The sequence below is a fragment of the Octopus sinensis genome, linkage group LG3 (genome assembly GCF_006345805.1).
Source record: "Octopus sinensis linkage group LG3, ASM634580v1, whole genome shotgun sequence".
Classification (NCBI taxonomy): Eukaryota; Metazoa; Mollusca; class Cephalopoda; order Octopoda; family Octopodidae; genus Octopus; species Octopus sinensis.
Window position 1 is genome coordinate 88,710,325 of NC_042999.1, and position 14,865 is coordinate 88,725,189.

A 14,865-nucleotide genomic window follows, 5' to 3' on the forward strand; every position below is an offset into this window, starting at 1 on the left:
TACCAACTCCAGACAATATGATTAATCATTATCATCATCATCATCATCATTATTTAACACCTGGCTTTCATGCAGGCATGGCATGAACAGTTTGACAGGATCTGACATGAAAATATAGATCATCATGATGCGTATGTTAATGATGATGATGATGATGACGAGGAGGCAGAGGAGGAGAAAATGAAAGGAGAGGAGAAAGAAAAAAGAAGGTAAATAATAGTAAATAAAATAAATGTATGACTAAAAATGAGAGAGAATAAAAGTATAAGTTAATATTTTACTTACACTTCAGTATTGACTGTTGGTATTTTAGGTTTCAAAACAGCTTTGCAAGTTGTTGATTAGTTTTATGCAAATCAGCTGCTGAAGCTAAATAAGGAGGTGTCCTGTAGCAACAACAGTAGCCAAGTAGTAGTAGTAGTAGTAGTAGTAGTAGTAGTAGTAGTAGTAGTAGTAGTAGTAGTAGTTGGTCTGAGTTTTATTTTTCTATTGAATAACTTACTCCTTATTTAATACTTCATATATCATAGGACACAAATGTATTTTTTCTGGCTGTTAGTTTTCAAGTTTATTTGCTTTAGGCTAAGTAAGTACTGGTCCTTGATTATTCAGTAATGATTTTAAATATCTAACTAAAAAAAAATGGACTTGCTAATATTTGAAAGTCTCATTGCTTCAGTAAGCATCCACTTTCCATGCTGGCATAGGTTAGATGGTTTGACTGGAACTGGTAAACCAGAGGGCCTCACCAGGTTCCAGTCTTATTTGATATGGTTTCTATGACTGGATGCCCTTCCTAACACTAACTACTCCAAGAGTGTAATGAGTGCTTTTTACATGTCATTTACATGACACTAGCAATGATTATGACTGATTTCACTTGACTTGAGAAGCCTTCTCAAGCACAGCATATTGCCCAAGGTCTTGGTCAATTTTCATCACTTCCGCAAGGCCTAACATTAAAAAAATCATGCAACTGGTAACAACCATGATTACAGTTTCATGGGTGCCATTCACATGAGGTCGACTTTCAAATTCTGTCAAGGTTGACTTTGCCTTTCATCCTTTCAGGGTCGATAAATTAAGTACCAGTTACGCACTGGAGTCGATGTAATCGACTTAATCTGTTTGTCTGTCCTTGTTTGTCCCCTCTATGTTTAGCCCCTTGTGGGTAATAAAGAAACATACTGGCAATGGCCACAACTACGATTTCCCTTGGCTTGACAAGTCTTTTCAAACACAGTATATCACCAAAGATCCCAGTCACTTGTCATCACCTCCCTTAGGCCCAGCATTTGAAATCATGCTTCACCATCTCATCCCATGTCCTCCTGGGTCAACCTCTTCCACAGGTTCTTTCCACATTTAGAGATTGACACTTCTTTACACAGCTGCTCTTGTCCAAATGCATCACATGACCATACCAGCACATTTGTCTCTCTTGTACACCACATCTGATTCTTCTTATGCCCAGTTTTTCTCTCGAGACATTTATGCTCTGTCGTACAAACACACTGACATGGCACATTTAGCGAAGTATACTAGCTTCATTTCTTTCAAGCCTTTATTTGTCCTCTACAATAACAGCTCACGTTTCACTGCCATGGAGCATGGTTGTTTGCACACAGGCATCACACAGTCTACCTTTCATTCTGAGAGAGTGGTCCTTTGTTACCAACAAAGGTAGAACCTCTCTGAACTTTGCACAGCCTATTCTTATTCTAGCAACTACACTCTCAGAGCATCACTTTTACTGCTGACTTATCATCATCATCATCATTGTTTAACATCCGCTTTCCATGCTAGCATGGGTTGGACGATTTGACTGAGGTCTGGCGAACCAGATGGCTGCACCAGACTCCAATCTGATCTGGCAGAGTTTCTACAGCTGGATGCCCTTCCTAATGCTAACCACTCTGAGAGTGTAGTGGGTGCCACTGGCACGAGGGCCAGTCAGGCAGTACTGTTGAATATGTATATATGTGTGTGTGTGTGTGTGCGTGTGTTTGTGTGTGTGTGTGTGTGTGTGTGTGTATGTGTGTGTGTCTATGTGTGTCTGTGTGTGTCTGTGTGTCTGTGTATTTGTATTTGTCATCTATCACTGTTTGACAATCCATACTGGTTTACTTATGTCCCCATAACCTAACAGTTCAGCAAAAACCAAAAAAGAGACTGACTGAATAGGTGCTTGACTTAGAGGGGAAAAAGTAAGTATTGGGATCGATTTGTTTGACTGAACCTTACAAGGCAGTGTCCCAGAATTGGTGGAAAATAGTTTCAAACATGACATTCTTCAACAAAAGACAGACTAATATATAAATCTGCTTTGTGCTGTAAAAGATTTAAGCCAAAGCATCCACTAGCCTGCCATTTTTCTATAAATATAGATAATATTATAACGAAATCCACCAACTTTAAACATAAGTATATCAGGATTTTTATGTAATATGATTTTCCTGGTACTGCTTCTTACTAGCGTAAATAAGATAGTAATCTATTGTAGAGACTTGTTTATAATTTGTTGAAGAGATTCCCCTACACACACCTACACCCAGCTGAGTATCCTTTCTAATTGTAAGTACTCAGGACCTAAATACTTAAGTGCCAAAAACAGCACTTATTTTTGCTTAAGTTTCATAAGGTAATTTAAGTGGTGTAATTTTCTTTAAAATATAAAGCAGCAGTTGTTGTAGAGTTTGAAATTGTTATATTATAGAATATTATCTATCATTATAACCATAAAATTAAATTTGATATGCCTTCAGGAGCGAGATGGAACTCTTATGTGCTGGGACCTAACACCAGTTTCATAACATTAAATGAATTAAAAGATAAATCTTCTGCTGAGCAAAATGTAAATTTGTCACTGATAGCATTTGTAAAAGATTTGATACTTACTCTCATAGCTAGGTGAATTAGCAAAAGTAGACTCCAGTGTATTACGCAAATATATAGTAAAATACCTGCAGTCATCATCATCATCATCATCTTTTAACGTCTGCTTTCCATGCTAGCATGGGTTGGATGTATGACTGAGGGCTGGCGAACCAGATGGCTGCCCAAGGCTTCAATCGTGATCTGGCAGAGTTTCTACAGCTGGATGCCCTTCCTAATGCCAACCACTCCGAGAGTATAGTGGGTGTTTTACGTGCCATTGGCATGGGGCCAGTCAGGCGGTACTGGCAACGAACTCGCTCAAATCTTTTACACATGCCACCGGCACGGGTGCCAGTAAGGCGATGCTGGTAGCGATCACGCTCAAATGGTGTCTTTTACGTGCCACCGGATGGTGCTCTTAATACCCTACTAGCACGGGGCTCGAGTGCCAGTAATGTGACGCTGGTAACGATCACACTCGAATGGTACCTTTTAAGTGCCACTGGCACGGAAGCCAGTTAGCTGCTCTGTCAATGATCATACTCATATGGTGCTCTATGCACCCCGCTAGCATGGACGCCAGTCATCGAGTTTGATTTTGATTTTTGATTTTGATTTTCGATTTTTGACTTCACTTGCCTCAACAGGTCTTCGCAAGCAGAGTTTTAGTGTCCAAAGAAGGAAAAGGTATGCATAAGTGGGCTGGTAACACCCCTGGCATAGGCCATGAGATTATGGTCTCATTTGGCTTGCCGAGTTTTCTCACGCATGATTTGAATAAAAGACCTATGAATTTGCTGTATAATGTTATATGAATTTAGTAGAGCAGTGGACTGGCAGAGGGACAACTAACAATGTTTGATTAAATCTCTTTACATTCTGAGTTCAAATCCTGCTAAAGTTAACTTTATATTTCATCTTTCCAGGTATGATAAAGATGAGTACCTGTTAAGTACTGAGGTTCAGCTAATCAACCATTTCTTCCCTCAAAATATGTAACAATGTGTTTGCATTTGAAATCAGATTTGTATTCACTTATGTATTTTGTTCTTATGCTAAAGTAAAGACAGCTTTTAATCTTTGTATCATAAACTCACATTTAATTAGTGAATCTGTTGGAAATATTACTTTAACAGCTTAATATTGTAAAATGTATTTTTTTTAAATGCATACCTTTGTTTTTAACAATTCATGTAAGTCAGAGTATCACTTCTTTTCATAGAACTTATGTCACCATAGCATCAAAGAGATTAGAAGTGAATGTAAGAAAGTTGTAGTTTACAAATGCAGTGAAAATACATTTTAGACTTTTTACAGTTTATAATAATGAGCTTAACGTAAGCAGTGTTCAGGTGAACTATAACTTGTCATAAAAGTGTAAAAGAGGAAACAGAAAGCAACAATAAGTAAAGACAGGCAGCAATGATAATAAAGAAACGCAGCTGCTGTACACAGAATGAAATACAAAAATACAGAAGAGTGAACAGCATAAGAGCCACAAAGAGAAAAGGGTTGCATGGATACATCAGAAGTAGTTTTGGTGAATTTGAGGAAGAATGGAATTTTTGAAAGGTGCATTGTCCTGACAGCTAACAACCAGTATGGATGACTTATCATTCCATGCTTTAAACAATTCTTTTTAAATCATTTGTATTGTGTTGTTGTTGTTGTTGTTGTTGTTTTATTTTTGGTTGCTTTTTATCGCCAAAGTCATTGTGGGAAAAGTGATGGATAATCTTGTGGGCTTCTACAAGCTGAAGTTTTAGTGTGCCAATATTCGGAAAAGTAAGGTATTCAAGATATGGTAAGTGGCTGACAAAAGGTATTGGTCTGGCTGCATGTCACAGGACAGCTTCCAGAAGATCAATATTTTGGACAAAGTGGTGTTCAAGACTGGCAATACAAACTATAAGTGTAGATGTGGTATAGCCATATGTTTGTTGCTTTAAATAGATAGCTAGTGAGCAGCTGAAAAATTGTATTCAAATCATAAAATACAAAACATGAAGCTTATTGCAGACTCTTAATAAATTTAATTGATAATGCATTCTTTTTATTTGCAAACATAAAGTTTGAAGCTATATAAACAATAGTACTACACTGTAATCCTTTAAAGAGTATAATAAATATGTAAACTTTTGTATTATAAGGACAGCTGTGGTAAGCATCAGTCCCAGACAGTTAAAACAAATTTCTGACAGAGACAGAAGATCTCAAATCTGGTGGGGAATGGAACAATCAATTATATCAACCCCAGTACTTAAGTGGTATGTACATTATTTTATTACACCTGAGAGGCTGAAAAGCAAAGCTGACCACAGTATAATTTGAATTCAGATCAGAAGGAGTAAGAACATTGTTTCTGCCAATTCAGCACCTAGTCAGACTGATATAATACACAGTTATTGATAATACATTTAAATAAACATATCATAAGACTTACATGTGGATAGAAAGTCTCATACTTAGAAGCATAGCAGTCATTGTTATATACATGATTTGTAAACTGAAGCTTTTCTTAAAATTTTAATCAGTTATGAGATTTTTCTGATTTAATACAAATTGAATTAACAGTTCTGAATTATACTCAATAAAACTAAGCCTATGTACAGAGGTGGTACAAAATTCTTGTAATATTTGAAACTACTGTGTTCAGATATGAGGGGGTGCTGAAAAGTTCCTGGCTTTAAGGTATCACGAAAGCCTGGTTTGCGCCCCAACCTTCCAAGCTCTTTTACAGAGCTTAGGAAAACTAAAGAACTGCTGCAGGAACTTTCCAGCACCCCCCCCCCCATATATTCACTGTAATAAAAACTGGAGTTTGTGTTGTATACAGAAGACGAATTTTCATTAATACTGAAAACAACAGTGAACTATAAATTAACTATAAGCGATACCCTTGGTTTTGAACATTGTTCAATTAAACAATAACATAAATTTTGAGATAACTCAGACGACAAGACAGCTTAAAATTACTTCTAAACTTTGAAACAGAATAGAATGAAAATACTAATATGTAAATAAACTATAAATACTGATTATTGATCAAAATATATAAACTGGTATTTAAATGACAGGGTTAGAATTTAGATACTTTAAAAAAAAATAGCTTCTAATTTAAGCACTAGACTGGCAATTTTTCAGGAAGGGGTTAATCAATGTCATCAACCCAAGTACTTGATGGCTACTTTATTTTATCGATCTTGAAAGGTTGAAAAACAAAGTTGATTTCAGCAGGATTTGAACGCAGTATGTAAGTAAATGGAGTAAATACCACAAGGCATTTTATAAAAATATTTTAACAATTCTGCAACCTTGATGCAATTACTAGCCACACTATAATTAAAGGATTCATTAAAATAGTATGGCATATGTATGACATAGTACGACATCTTATTGATTCTGGAGTATAAAGAATAAGAACTAATGGTAAAAGTAATATTCATGAAGAGATTATTCCCCGAACTTTCCCCGAACTTTCCTAGGTGGGAGTTCTAGCAAATATAGATTAAGAAATGTAAATAGTTGTTCCTAAAATTCATGATTAGTTGAAAATATATACTAATATAATGATTTTATCCTAAATGTATTTCTTTCAGAAAATTGTATTTATTCCTTTGAGCACAAGTTTCTCACCTCCAATCCTAAAACTCTGCAATGCAAAAATAACAACTTGATCCAAAATCACAGTATTGTCACAATAGTTTCAATGTAATGCAATGCAATGTGAAAATAGCAACCTAATCTAAAATCACTGACAATATGTATTTCATTTCCAAATGCAGGTAAGATTTATTTTTTTAGAACTTGACATTTATGACATTTGGAGGAGCTGGGCTGCCAGCCATGACACTCTTGACTTCTTTGATGAATCAACTGACAGATATGACTTATGAGAGGTTCACATGGCTACTCTGGCATTTCAGCCTTGCAATTGTTCTTGTAATGCTGAAAATGACATGGACTGATTCCACTGTTAATTAGAAAATTCTAATCCTTTCTTTAGATTTTCATACAAATCACAGCCATATGATGATAATTTTTATCTGAAAAACATCATATCATGACACTGTAATTAGTGCAATGCACTATGAAAATAGTAATTTAATTTACAAGCACTCTCAGTAGAGTGAAAACAAAGCTCAGTAATTTTAAGGAAGCGCGTATGTTGGTTACATCGATTCCAGTGTTCAACAAGTACTTGTTTTATTGACCCCAAAAGGATGAAAGGCAAAGTCAGCCTCAGTGGAATTTGAACTCAGGGCATAAAGACAGATGAGATGCCATAGAGAATTTTGCCCTACAGGCTAATGATGCTGCTAGCTCACCACTGTGAGCTAGTGATCTGGTGTGATCTGAGAGTCTCAGGTCAAATCAAATCATATACCATGATGAGCCTCAGGTCATATCATATCATGTACTTATCTTCAGCTGTCATTTTTCAGTAACTCCTTGACCCTAGTCTCATAAGTCAGAAAGAAACTAACTTAAGTCGAGTAATTTTCCATGAAATTCCTGACATTTCTTAAGGCCTTACCCTCATCCTCCTCTAAAAGCTTGATCGAAAGTGAGGCAACTGACTTGACTTCCACCTCCATTAGACACCCATGACCATAGCCTCATTCTGTTTTGTTGGTCAGGAAAGCAATGTTCTACATAACATCACAGAAGTTGACTTATTTACCACATATTTTTGTTCATGAATATTTATTCCTTAGGCAGCTTCAGATTTATGCAGGAAGGACTAGGAATTAATGTTCATCTCATAATGGTAAATTCAACAAGGAACTTCAACCAGACTGTTCATTAGAGCTTCCTTTTGCTCTACAATGCTTACTTCTTGGTTTGTGAATATTAGTAAATTCAATACACAATAGTTTTTATTAGAAAAACATATTCCTTCAATATTATCTACTAATTAGTGTAGCTTTTAGTGTGAAAGAAAATCAAATATTCTGCAGCAACAGCATAGTATGTACAAAGATAGTTAAAATGTAATTAATAACTAGATCTACAGTGAATGCAGCAAGAGCTGCAGAGTAAGCAATAAAAGTGTGAAGGCTGTCAGAACAGTAATAATAACACCATTAATTACAACAAATTACAAAAGCAATACTGTCAACGAAAATTTGGAAACAAAGAGGCAAGTGTGTAACAATAATGCGACTAAAGTTATTAGCTGACTACATTGTTATAATGCCACATATAATGGTAGTAATTCTCTCGTAAACAATATTACATTGTTACACTAAATAATGCAAAAATTGTCATTAAATGAAACAGATGGTCAAACAATTTTAATTTCCTTAAGAATTTCCTCTTTCTACAAGAAAGAGACGTGACAATGACATTATCTCAGTGATAGATCAGCTTCTGAGGGTTATATTAGAGTAATGGTGTTCAAAAGCTTTTCACAATGTTCTATGATCTATAATTGTAGTATTTTCATAGCCTTGTTGCATGCAATTCAGGTTTGTTGTGAATAGTGGAAATAGGAAGGAATTTGAAATGTATTAATAGATGCTATGCTTCATAATTGTATCAAAATAATTCTTGACCGATTTCATAAACCAAACTTTTTGAGTAATTTCAAAAAACTAGGTCTTAAACTGCTCTTCAATTTCATGTAAATGAAAGCCTTAATTGTTTTCATAGCATCTATTGAGTATACTGTAAACCTACTGTCCTGGGTAAATTTTAAATTGGTTGCATTAAACTGATATTTTTTGATAAATTATTAAGGAGACAATGGCCACAGCCCTGATAATTTTTTGTACCCCACTAAACTGGTGAGATTGATGTAAACTATGTACAGCTTGAATATCTACAGGTCAATATCTGCAATGAAATATGATAGGGAGGAAAAAAGAGGCCTGATTTGAATACCTTCAAAAGAGTTTACTCTGAAGGTCCCCAAAGACCAGTTAAACAGCATGTTATGCCTATTATTTAAGTGTAAAGCCTATCAACCTATCACCCAATAAAACAGGTTATAGTATATTACTAGCGCATAGTCTATTAAACCCAAAATGATAGCAGACAAAATCAATTCTAGTTAAGTCAGCTAGATTTTGAGCTTATTGTCTGGGTTGGTGAAATTAAGCACTATAATATATTTAGTGCAGTAATTTATCTCTGCTAGCGCTTACAAGATATTAATTTGACCTGTTTTAACTAGAAATCTATATTCACAGTGAATCCAACTCTTTAATGTGAGCCTCTTCACAGATGCTAAGATGTAGGAATATACCACTCTCAGATTTGGCAAGACTAGTAATGGAAAGCTTTGCGAGTACTTGAGAACCAGTTTCTTCTGGCAGTTGTCCTGTTTTTGGTTTTGTTTTTTTAAAGCTTCATATTACAAATACAATATATCCCAAATTATTACAAATGGCTGAAGATTACTGTTTGATTTACACACACACAACAGCCTTCCCAACCTCTAACTCTTACGGAAATATTGGATAGGTACTATCCCTTAGTTGGTTGGCTTCCCAACTCTAACTCTCATAGAAATATATATATATATATATATATATATATATATAAAGTAAGAAAATGGAGAAATATAATGCATATAAATTAATCTTTAATTAATTAACAATGCCAACAATCGTTTCAATTTACACACAATACAAATTACAAAAAATATATAATAAAATAATTTTGCATTTTTTAAGATTTTGTGTGAAATATCTTTAGGGCAAAAAGGACACTACAGAATTTACATGTGAATCAAAATACCTCAACTGATTCACCTGTAAATTCCATAATGTCCTTTTCGTCCTGAAGATATTTCACTCAAAATCTTTAAAAAATGCAAAATTATTTTATTATATATATTTTTTGTAATTTTTCTTGTGTGTAAATTGAAACGATTGTAGACATTGTTGATTAATTAAAAATTAATTTATTTCCATTATATCTCTCCATTTTCTTACTTAATAATATTTGATATTTTTGCCAGTGGCATGTAAAAAGCACCATCCGATTGTGGCCTCGTCTGGCACCTGTGCCGGTGGCATGTAAAAAGCACCCACTACACTCATGGAGTGGTTGGCGTTAGGAAGGGCATCCAGCCATAGTAACATTGCCAGATCAGACTGGGCCTGGTGCAGCCTTCTGGCTTCCCAGACCCCAGTTGCACCGTCCAACCCATGCCAGCATGGAAAGCAGACGCTAAACGATGATGATGATGATGATTTATATAATATATTTATTGAAGAATTATGTCTTCAAGATATAATATATTAAACCAGTGTGACTTGGATAAAACAATCTCTGTAAAAGGTTTATATATCCACATATAAACTCTGTGTGTGTATGTGTGTATCATCATCATTTAATGTCCATCTTCCATGCAGGCATGGACTGGACAATTTGACAGGAACTGGTGATCCAGAGGACTGCAGCAAGTACCACTGTCTGCTTTGGTATGGTTTCTATGGCTGGATGACCTTCCTAATGCCAACCACTTTACAGAGTGGACTGGCTCTGTTTTTTACACAGCAACTGTACCATTCAGTTACCTAGTAACATGCAAGACAAAGATCTTTCAACTGAGAGGATGAGTAGGATTGGAGTGGCTTTGTGCCAGGTGATGGGAAGTTAGAGTATGAGAGAAGGTTACAAACAGATGTTTTATTGTACAGGAGATACATGGCTATTCCAGCTGTGTAGAGAGATAGAGAGATGGAGAGAGGGGTGGAGAGAGAGACGGAGGAAAAGAGGGAGAGATGGAAGTAATGTGCCAGGGCATACTATCAAGGTACAAGGAGGTGAATATAAATGAAATGCTAGAGAATTGTCGTGGGTGCATGAGCAGGAAGTTCTCAAAAGTGCAAAGGGGGAAAGCGGAGAAGGTGCAGTGAGTAGTGAAACATGGATATAAAGGGGTGAGGTAACAGGATAGCAACAATAGAGTGGTACAGCAGACAGTGGTACTTGCTGCAGTAGGGAGAGGAGAGGAGAAAAAGATGACAAAGCAGTGTAGGGGTGCAGTGATGAGGAGGAAGCGATAAGCATATTGCATGTAGAAGAAATGTAGTTTGGTTCATTATGGTAGAGTGTGTGAATTAATGTTATGTGTAGGTGAAATACACAGTACTGCCAAAACTCAGTTTCACTGATGTGGGTGTGTCTTCTCAAGAACCTTATATTGCCAGACATCTCAGTCCATTGCCACATCTTCTATGAAGCCCAATATGTTGAAATCAGCTCTCACTACTTCATCCCACATCTTTCTGTGTCTCCCTCTTCTACAGATTCCTCATATGCCCAACTTTCTCTCAGCACATTTGCTCTTTGTCATACATGCACACTAATGATGAACATCAATCGGTGTGCACTGATGTGGCTGAGTGGTAACAATTATGCTTCCCAGTCACATGTCTCCACATTCAGTCCCGCCAAAGCGTGGTGAGTGAATTTGGTAGATGGAAACTGAAAAAGTCAGTCATGTGTATGTGTAAATACATATATACATAAATACATAAAAATATATATTTGATAGAATTTTTTTCGAAAAATTTTATCCTACATTAGATGTTAATTTAATAGTGTTCACTTCCAGACTCTCTCACTTTGCGAGAGTTTTTTGGTTCGAATTGCACGTGCCTCGAGATGGACTAGAGAGTTTCTATTTTGGATATATTTGGGGTACTTAATTGTGCTCATGACTTAGTGTTCACTTCTTCCATGGGTATAAGTAAGTATTTCACTTATTTCTTTGCCGCATTTATCACTGATGAAGGGAAGGTTCTTATAAACTAACTCTGAAATCAGGTCCGATATGGTAATAATGGGATTTTTTAGAAATTTCTGTCGGCTTTCTTCGAAATGTGTGCTTGTAGTGATAAATTATATGGTTATTTACATTGTGTCTATTTTCGGCATATTTTGGCATCAGAAATTTTTTCTTTTGGCCTTACTTATAAATTATATATATATATATATCACATGATCATGTGATCAACCAGACTATCAACTGCTGTTATACATCGTTGGTCATAATGTGCTTTGCATCGTTTTAGTTTTCAAATGATGCCATCCCACTGGCTAGACAAGCAGGCCAATATGTTCGCGTATGTGTACTCATGCATGTGTATGTATGTTTGTGTGTGTGTGTGTTTATCATCTTATCTTGACATCATACAAGCAGCGCCATTCATTTTCAATATTCTGTGAAAATATGTTTAGCAGTATAACCTTGTTTGGAAACAGGGGCGGGTTAGAGACAGGGAGGGCATCTGGCAGTAGAAAATCTACCTCCATTAAACTCATGCAAGCAAGGAAAAGTGGACGTTCAATGTTGATCATATATAGAGAGATAATTCCTAACTAAGCATAAGAAAGTAGGTATTAATCATCATCATCATCATCATCATCATCATCATCATCATCATCATCATCATCATCATATTAACGTCTATTTTCCATGCTGGCATGGGTTTGACGGTTTGACTGAGGACTAGCTAGCCAGTAGGCTGCACCAGGCCCCAATCTGATCTGGCAAGGTTTCTACAGCTTGCTGCCCTTCCTAAAGCCAACCACTCCAAGAGTGTAGTGAGTGCTTTTTACATGCCACCAGCACAGGAGCCAGTCAGATGGCACTAGCATCGACCATGTCCAGATGGTCCTGTTTATGTGCCACTTGCATGGGAGCCAGGCAGGGAGAACTGACATCGACTGTATTCGGATGGTGCTTTTTATGTGCCACCGACATGGGGAGCCAGTCAGACGACAATGGCGTCATCCAAGCTTGAATGGTACTTATGTGCCACCAGCACGGGTTCCAGTTAGGCAGCACTGGCATCAACCATGACTACGATTTCGATTTCACTTGACTTAACAGGTCTTCTCAATTACAGCATATTGCCTAACAATTCAAGAGTACTTTTAAATGGGCTGGTTATGCAACACTGGTATCAGCCACGGTTGTGATCTCACTTTACTTGCCAGCTAGCTCCAGAAGTATCAAAGGCAAAGATGACCTGAGTGGGATTTGAACTCAAAGATCTAGAACAATTACAGCTAGACATTTGACTGACACCCTAACAACTCTACTAATTTATTACCCTAAATATACACTTAGAAATACATACTAATATCCATTGAGTGTATTAGAATTCTCTAAAATTCCAGTCCCAAGTAATATACTTTCTATTTAATTTCCATTAAAGTGGTATTAGTTTTTGTTGCCTATTGTACCAAGTCCTGTAGATTGACTAACAACAATAAAAATTTGCCCATTAAATTTTACATGTAATCATGACCACATATAAACACTATATAATTAGCATTTATATTTCTAACAAGGTACCCATGGCAACAGTTTAAAAGAGCACTTCATTAACTCCTTATAATTAATAATTACATATGTATATATGAAGCTAATTGAATATCTGTATGTTTTATTGCAATCTGCATTCCATGAATGGCTATCATATGGGTCAAATTACAAAGCATCCCATAACAGAAGGGGTAAGGTGGTGACAGTGGTGGCTCAAATATTGGCAATACATATTGCTTTGACCATTGATCAATAGGAACTAAGTGACTCTCTTATTCGGACTATTGATTTCAATTATTTACTACAATAGCTGATAAGTTTCATTGATACTTATGGAACATTTTGTCACATCAGCATCAACATCATCATCATCAGTTGACATCTGTCATCTGGTTAGAATGGGTCGGATGGTTTCACAGGATCTGATGAATCAAAGAGTTGCATCATGGTCCAATGTCTGCTTTTTTTGTTTTGTGTTGTTTCTCTTCTTTTGGGGACACACACACACAAATGAAGATTGTTTTATAACTTACAATGCTAAGGACCTGAAACAGTCCCTATAACTTAGGGAGAAAAGCAGAAAGAGTGGATGAGGATTCTGGACAAAGAGATGAGGGATGGCAATGAAAAATAGATGAAGAAGTATGGAAAGAAACAGGGGTTAAAAAAAGGATTAGTAAGAGGGGTTATTGAGAAAAGGGAGATATAGATAAAAGGAGACAGGGTGGGTTGTATAAGGAAGAATGCATACATACATATATATTTTACCAAATATAGGTTGACAGTAACTTCGAAGTTTGCTAATGATTGGCTTCATATAATGCTGAATAATTTTGACTCCCATAAAGCGAACGCTCTTCTCGTAACTGACAAAAATTTTGAAGCCCTTTTAAGAAAGTCAAAGAAAAGAAAGATCGTATTTGAAATTCCCAAGGCTGATGAACTACTTTCTGATCAGTGTCATAATTAATTATATATCCTCTTTGTGCCATGCCTTAAGAAACCAACAATTGATATTTTTCTAATATTTCTTATGTTTGGGATTTAATAATTACATGTTTTTACCTTATCTAATGCATCCACTTTTAAAATTTAAGCTGTAATGTGAAATAAGAGCTATTTGTTTTGCATGGATGCATTGTTAATATGTTTGCCTCACAGCTACACTGTTTTGGGTTCCATCTTATTCTGCAGCTTCTTCAACAACTATTTTTAGGATAGCCTTAGCTTAGCAAAAGTCTTGTGGGTGAAATTAGGCAGGCAGAAACCATGTTGAAGACTGTTAGAAGAACTGCTCCTGTTTTTGAATTTTTGTAGCCTGGTTTTTAACATTGTCACCTAACTCTTAAATACCTTTAAGAGAATCCATTCTATTGCTGGCATTCAAGTCTGAGAATAATTTTCTGCTACAAATCCCAGCAGCCCTAAAAAAATGGACATGAATGCTACCCTTCCTTGTCTGACACAGTCATAGCACATGAATATTACTAAAATAAATTAATTAAATGTTGAATTGTGCTACATAGACGTTCTATTATTGATTCACTTCTTTCTATATAAATACATACTCTTACTTTGATTCCATACTTCTAATGTACATCAAGTTGCCATGTTTCTTTTATTCCTGTTCTGAAAGCTACCTTCAATACAATTATTCCAAGGGTATTTTTGCCTTAGTAGCTCTATGATGTAAACCC